This window comes from Oncorhynchus mykiss, chromosome 6 (genome assembly GCF_013265735.2).
Source record: "Oncorhynchus mykiss isolate Arlee chromosome 6, USDA_OmykA_1.1, whole genome shotgun sequence".
NCBI classification, from domain to species: Eukaryota; Metazoa; Chordata; class Actinopteri; order Salmoniformes; family Salmonidae; genus Oncorhynchus; species Oncorhynchus mykiss.
In genome coordinates, this window is record NC_048570.1 from 68,433,103 (window position 1) to 68,441,333 (window position 8,231).

Here is an 8,231-nt window from a genome sequence, read left to right on the forward strand (position 1 = left end):
GTATAAAAGGACACATAATCAATGCTGTTGCTAACCATAAGAATACATTCAAGGCAAGCAGGATTACATACATTTTTCAGTATTGCTTTATGATTTCCCCCAGTCAAGAGCTTTCATGAATCCCTCTTCTGTAAATGACAACATCTTGGCAGCTTCTAAATGCATCTGCTCAAGCAAGAGGAAAAATATGTCAGTGGGATAAGGAGAAATATCAATAATGATACTGCCTTGTAACAATTACTTGCATTTAATATGAGGACTTACTTTTTGCCTTTTCAGTGTATCAATCAGTTTGAGCTGCTTTTTACAACCCACTATCAGTTCAGCTTTTTGCTTTTCCAGCTTCTTGTTTTTGGCTTTTAATGTTTCTATTTTTTTTATGCTCCTGGTCTGCTGTGTCCTTTTGGAAAGGATAGACATAAAACAAGTTTATTTAACCTGGGTTATACAACAAGTGACAGAAGCCAAACTTGAATACCAAAATCTAAACTATACTAATAGCATAGCACTATCTATCAATACAATTTAGTGTAAATGATTGATGTGATCACTAAATGCACTGATAGGTGGTTTAATTTCTTGCTCGTCTGCTTGAGCTTGGTCAGTTGTGTCTTAGACCTCTCAACTTCCTCCAACTTCCTCTGTTCAGTCTTACCTTTATGGCACTGTGATTGGTTGCTGCCTGTTTTTGTGCTCTCTTCAAACCCCCAATTTCCTTTGTTAAACACGCACGGGAGCAAGCTAAATCAGTAAAAGCATTTTGTGTAACGTTTTTATAGCGCACCAACACACATTTTCAAAAGCACTGTAATGATAATGGTAATATTTGGTTAGATAGCTACAAAAACTGACTGTCATCACATGTACTTATTAACGTTATATTTCAGAAATGAAATGTGAATAGTTATAAATTAAACAGATAATTGTTGTGACTAAGCAATAGGAAGCCATCAACCATTCATTCTTCTTTTCTTTGGGAGTGGACATACACTAAGTGTACAAAACATTAGGAACACCTGCTCTTTCCATGTCAAACTGACCAGGTTCCATGCTTTTGTTCAATCTTTACTAACAACATGTCACTGGCTTTGAGTAAGGCTCAACACAATACTCGTCAGCTACTAAAGTGATTGAAATGACTGCAACACTTAAAGAGCTGCAGTTAGTTTCAGAATGGGTAGCAAGGAATAAGATAGACCTAAATATTTCCAAAACTAAAAGCATTGTATTTGGGACAAATCATTCACTAAACCTCAACTACGTCTCGTAATGAATAATGTGGAAATTGAGCAGATTGAGGTGACTAAACTGCTTGGAGTAACCCTGGATTGTAAACTGTCATGGTCAACATATTGATACAACAGTAGCTAAGATGGGGAGAAGTCTGTCCATAATAAAGCGTTGCTCTGCCTTCTTAACAACACTATCAACAAGGAAGGTCCAACAGGTCCTAGTTTCGTCGCACCTAGACTACTGTTCAGTAGTGTGGTGTCATGACGTTGGCCTGTTGGGGGAGTTTTATGACCCCCATAAAACCTTTTTCTCTACTTTATAGAGTTGACTCTTGTAAAGAATTTGTAACATAGAGTCTGGTAACATTGAAAGGTGGGAAACGGAACCATATTTCGGTAATCCAACCAGTTGAAAACATGCGTTGGTACTTAATGAATATGATCTCAGATCAGTTGTTGTCTGAGCTATTACTACTAATGACAGGATGACATAAACTATCTTGGAAAGTCGATACATTGTAGTTATCAGATTCACATGGAATTGTTGTGCAATTTAAATGTTTAAATATGAAACTATTTGTGAAAAGATTAAATGTAATTTTAGCTTCTTAAATGAGAGAACGGTTTGTCATAGAGAAACTCTGCTCACTCACCCAAGTGAACAGACTTTGGTTGTAAACTAAGAAACACGCCCTTCTTTCACCACTATATAAACCTGTTGACAAAAATTCTACTTGCTGTTCCGAGGACGTGAGGACGACGGTCTTAGGTTAAAATGGCTCAGATAATAACCTAACGAAATTAGCATCGTGTTCAATGTGAAGGTGACGATCGACACACCGAAAGGATGAATTTCAACTATACCAGCCAGAATATAGCACGAGCTTAAAAGTATGGCTTGGTATGAACTTTGAACTCTTATTCACTCCAGAAGTGATACCTCCTAGCCGTTGAGTTAGCAGCAGACGCTGTAAACGTGGGCTAGGAAAGGACGAACAACGTATTCAATCTAACACACACAACGATACTACAACGTATCCAGCTTACCACCAGAGACATTCTTCAGAGGACAAGAGATCCCTGCTGGGCAACCCGGCCTTCCATCTACGACCAACCTATTGAAGCGCAGCTCAGAGTAAATATTTATTGCATTTTCCTTTTTCCAAATGGGTGGTTATTTAGAATGCATAAGATTCTGTATTTACGATAGCATAGCTTCTCCCTTTTGTTACTCAGTCTTCCCGCTCTTTCATTCAAAACCCAAACCCCTTTCTTTGTGTAACCAGCCGTCATATATGTTCCGTCCACTAGGGACATTTTATTTTATGACATAATTTGTAATCAATGTATGATCCATTCTGGGTAGATGTAATTCTGTGATTATTTAGGTATTTAGTAAATAAATAATTAAACCAAATGTTGTATTGCTGATTCAACTTGTTAGCCAGGGTTTGTGAAGATAACCAAGAATTTACAACTTTCAGATGAGACTGAATAAGGCGACGATTAAATATTGACTGCTATTGAGGTAAAAGATTACCAGGTCTTTAAGAGTTTATTCGGAAGATAACAGCTCTATAAACATTATTTCGTGGTGCCCCGACTTTCTAGTTAATTACATTTACATGGTTATCTTAATCAGGTAATATTAATTACAGAGAAAAGATTTTATAAAATAGCATGTCATATCACTTAATCCGGCATAGCCATAGACACCACAGTGGTCAGGTGCCACAAAGAGGGAGTTGGGGAAAATTGCAATTGGCTCAGAACAGGGCAGCACAACTGTCCCTTAAAAGTACACAGAGAGCTAACATTAATGACATGCATCTCAATCTCATGGCTCAAAGTGGAATAGAGATTAACTTCATCATTACTTGTTTTTGTAAGAGGTGTTGACAAGCTCAATATACAGAGCTGTCTGTTTAAAATACTAGCACACAGCTCGGATACTCATGCCATCAGAGGTCTCTTCACAGTCCCCAAGTCTAGAACAGACTATGGGAGGCGCACAGAATTACATAGAGCTATGACTACATGGAACTCTATTCCACATCAGGTAACTGATGCAAGCAGTAGAATATGATTTAAAAAGCAGGTAAAAATACACCTTATGGAACAACAGGGACTGTGAAGAGACACAGAAAGGTACAGACACATTGTGATATTGAACATTTTGTGTATATGTGGTGGTGTAGGGATTTTTTATTTACCTTTATTTTAACTAGGCAAGTCAGTTAAGAACAAATTCTTATTTTCAATGACGGACAAGGAACAGTGGGTTAACTGCCTTGTTCAGGGGCAGAACAACATTTTTACTTTGTCAGCTCGGGGATTCAATCGTGCAACCTTTCGGTGACTAGTCCAATACTCTAACCACTAGGCTACCTGCAGCCCCAATTTATATTTATATGTTGTACTGTTTCATCTTTAGCTCATTCAGTACAAACAAAGTTCACTGTTTAATATGTAATGTGGGATTTCTCTGAATTCAAAAGATATCTGTCATATGAGCGCCATACTATCGCCAGCTGCAGGAAAGGTTCACCTTACAGGCTGACCATGTTAATGAGGCCATTCCAGGCATTCCCCTGCTGAGAGGTTGATTTCATCCTTTATTAACAACTTTGTCTAAGCTGTATAATGTCCCCCTCCCTATTCAGCAATAAGAGATTAACAGCTATCTCAACTGCTGTCTATACACATCTAGGTTTCTCTCAGTCACTGTTCATGGACTTTCATGGTTACAATATGTGCTGTTTAATATTATCAAATGACTAACTAGAAAGATAATCAATGTAATAACTGTTTTATCCTCGACACCCACCTTCTGTAGAGCAGTTACTTGTTGCTGGAGCCCATCACCTTTTCTGTTTGACTCCTCCGCTAAAGCTCTGTGTTTCTCTATCTGGGTTTGCTGAAAGTTGTGGTCTTCTGTAGTCCTGCTCGAGCCTCCTCGACCTCCTTTATGTTGGTGCTTAAACTACTGTTTGCATAATCCTAGAATAAATACATGTTTTATTCTTGTTTCAATGTTACATTTTACTCAAAAATATAACTAATTTCCATCTCTCATATTTCTATCATTACTTTTATGTTGCACTCTATTGACAGCCGGTTAAATTCTTCTTGCTTTACACAAAGTTTTGCTTTGAGAAAACGGATCTGAAACACAACACACCAAAAAAAGTATACTATAGTTACATAAAGAATTATATCATTTTTAGGATATGCGAGAAGCTCAATGAACTAAGGCTGAAACAATTGATATTCTGGAACTCTGATAAATAACTTGTTTTTTTTGTAATGAATGTTTTTGAAAAGAACCATTCTTGTGCTCCAGATGTGATATTGTAAATTTGTGAGAAAGCCACAGAAAGTGTAAAAATTAAATCAGAATTCACCTGATCCCATCTCATCACCAACACAGCGCATGATGTCTTCCATAAGATTGACATGAGTATCTCCATCATCCAGCTTCCCCTCAATGTCTACATATTGTTTTAGCCAAGGAAAAATCCACACAATCTTTAAGAACCGCAACATCATCAACTGCAGATGTCTTTGTTGTTTTGAAATAAAGTAACAAATAAACAAAATACAACTCAAACAAAAAGTTGAAAAAGTCATAACAAACATAAGGAACTGAATATCAACAACGCTGGACACTCATTAAGCCATTACCTTTCACAATCTTCCAATGTTTCCAATAGATATTTGTGAAAACATTTGTGACAAGGATAACATTCTTACTGTCTTTTTCTCTGGTATCCAGGTCTGTTTTGTGAATTGGATTTTGATGTGACCCTTTTCTTTGTCATTACCTGAGCAATGGAAATATGACTTAGGGAGAATTTCAATTGGATTTCCTTAATTCCTCGCCTCCTCAAAACCCATTGAATGAGAAAGTCAGAAGTCCCGCCCCTCTGACCTTCCCATCCAATGGGGTTTGAAATGGGGTTTGAAGAGGACGTGCGGAATCAAGGAAATACAATTGAAATTCTCCCCCAGTTTTACTAACTGATTACATTACCTTTGTGTCTCTGAGATGTTACATTTTACGTATCAAACTGAATTGAATACTGCACCTTAGAAGTGGGCTTCATAACTGAAGATTCCAGCATGTTCACATTCCTAAAGACAAATACATTTGTATTATAGGCAGTTCTCATATATTCTTATCCAGTCTACTACACTGAAATGCTATATGTTTTGAGCAATGCAATATTTTATTACCTGAAATCCTCCTCCTCATCCTCAATGTCAACATCAAGGTGGAAAGAGATTGACTTTGACAATACTTAATTTTGGTCACTTTGAAAAAAATAAAGAAAAAACAATCAGGACAAAAAGTTTAAATGAAACAAATATGCCTAAAAATGAATGTTTTATGTTGTTCTGAAGTGTGTCAATTGGCCAGGTAGCTAGCTATCTTAAACCACTTACCATAACCTGTTCCGCTTGTCTTACTAGTTCGGCTGTTTTTGCCTCCAGCTCTGCATTTATGGAATGGAAGAAATATGCATTTTTTTATTACTATCGCCATCTGGTTACAGCAACTCATATGATACAGTTTACATTGACTCAACAGATGTTTGGGCAAGGAACCTCACTTGTATTCCTCCTCTTTAGCAAGTAGGTCTATCGTGGATGGTTTCTTTGAGGGGACAGAGGCTGGACGTCTCACAGATCTTCCTCCTTGAGACCTTTCTGCCTTGGATGACATGAGTCTTTCGGGCTAAATAAACAAATGTAGTAAGTTAGGTAGCTCATTAAAAATATAGTAGTTGTTGGTTCTTTTAGCCAACAGGCATATAACATTTCAAAGGAACTACGCTTTCATTGAAAGTCAGACAGCGTATAATAAATATAACGTTACAGTTTTAACTAGCATGCTAACTATCTAGCTAGCAGTTAACGTTAGCTAACTTAGATCTTAAACAGCGGTATAGCTAGGACACATAAAGGTGGCTATAGCTAGTTATTTATTCTTGTATTTAACTTGTGAATGGGTATGTTAATGTTTTTTTAGCAGTATAATACTGTAATTAGCTAGTTGTTTGAAACAATACATTGACTCACCGCATGCATTCTTCTTACAGACATTTTGTGGTGCTGAATCTGGCGGGTGGCTTTGCGGTTGCATAGCAACAAGTCGTGGTCAAATGTTTTTCTCGGCTGTGCGACAAGGCGAAGGAACACGCACATTTGCTGTGCTCGCTGTTTTCCATAATGTTGAATTTGATACGTTTAAGAAGAATATTATGTTAGGGCCCATTGTGGACCAATGAACACATTCATTTGAGTTGTTTGCTAAACATGAAATGTGCAAATGTGTAGGGGGACAGCCCTTACTTAGGCTAACAGATTCGCTGCACGTCTACACATGGAGCATAATGCCATTATAGATATATTAATTTGTTCACCACTGATTGCAAATAATTGCATTTAAATTAAATAGACATTTCAAAATGTTATTTTACAAACTCATTGGATTATTGAAGACCACGTCCATAGTACTGATCATTCATGCATTTTTACTGTAGGCACACAGTATTTGGCTGGTCACTTTTTGGCTGCTCACCACCGTCATGTAAAAACAACCCCAAAAAAGCACGTTATTCTTCATTCGTGCAGTCTGCGCCTGCGCTACCGATGCCTGACAGCAGCAGCAGGAGCAGCATCACATTACCGTTCTCCCAGCAGTAGGATATTATGCTGGCAGAACGATCGTGCATTTCTTTCTTCAAAATAAGAGTTACCATGCAGAGACATGCTGAACTGTGAATATAGAATTTTTTATGCATTTTGTATTTATACCATAATTTCTTTTGAACATTTACAAAAATACTGGTATGTTGAAAGCTTTTATGTAGGCTATATTTAAATGAATGCACTTTTAATCAAATACAATTTGTTATTGGAATTATTCAATAGATAGTCTGCAAAACTTAAATGGGTCTCTTGTTTCAGAGTAATGGTGACTCCTTACTCCACCCAGTCCTTTCACTGCAGCTCAATACACGGGGATACTTATTGGCTTGTAGAGAGAACTTTTATACCTGTCTCAGCTAAAGTGGGGTGGGAAATACTGAGAAGGGTGTAGTTTTGGAGGTGGACTGTGTCACATGGCCTGCTGCAGGCTTTTCACTCCTCCCCTACATAGGCCCCAATGCAATATATTGTAATGGACTGTACATGGGATACATATTGGCTTGTAGAGAACGAGAACAGGAAAAAAAACTTTGTGGAAAAAAATTATAATAATCAAGGCTACGTTGTCCATTAATAAAGGACTAGTAATGAAATATTATTCTGATTTTTCAGTGCTGCAGCACCCCTACTTCCTGTGTATGTACAACACAGTCCCACTCCAAAACGAACCATATTTGGTTAGTGTAACAGTACTCTTCTTGCGTTGTGTACAATCAGTCATCGACACGGAACTCCAACATGTAGCACCAGTCTTGTAGATTTATTCTGATAGGAACGGCACAAAATTGCACGTCATGCAATGCACGTCTCACCATCCAACTCTGCACTCACGCACGCTGGTTTGGTGCTTGTTCACTGGGCTAGTTACCAAAATAATACAATTACAATATACAATATAATATCTTTAACAATGTATCTGATAGGAACGGCACAAAATTGCACGTCATGCAATGCACGTCTCACCATCCAACTCTGCACTCACGCAGAGTGCTGGTGCTTGTTCACTGGGAACATCCCCCTCGTAAGCAAGCTACGCAAACCAGCCAATAAGATGCCATATTGACTAGGTGAAGGCAAGACAAACTCATACCAAAAACCCATTGGCTTAACAATAAAGTGGCAAGGGGAATCACCAATATAACCCTGTTACATTAGCAGAGACCCTACTGAGTATTTCCCACCCCACTTTAGCTGAGACAGGTAGAAAAGTTATCTCTCTACAAGCCAATATGTATACCATGTACAGTATATTACAGTATATTGCATTGGGAGCTATGGAAGGGA

At 37.8% G+C, this 8,231-nt stretch overlaps 1 long non-coding RNA gene across 1 annotated transcript; it reads right to left on the reverse strand.

The window, feature by feature from the left end:
- Positions 1-42: 42 nt before the first annotated feature.
- LOC110526422 lies at positions 43-6,422 on the reverse strand. Its single transcript, XR_005052222.1, has 7 exons — positions 6,315-6,422; positions 5,846-5,970; positions 5,679-5,728; positions 5,469-5,546; positions 4,060-5,366; positions 265-2,347; positions 43-165 (listed from the first exon to the last, which is right to left on the reverse strand). It is a non-coding gene; the product is annotated as an uncharacterized LOC110526422 (long non-coding RNA).
- Between the last annotated feature and the right edge of the window lie 1,809 nt (positions 6,423-8,231).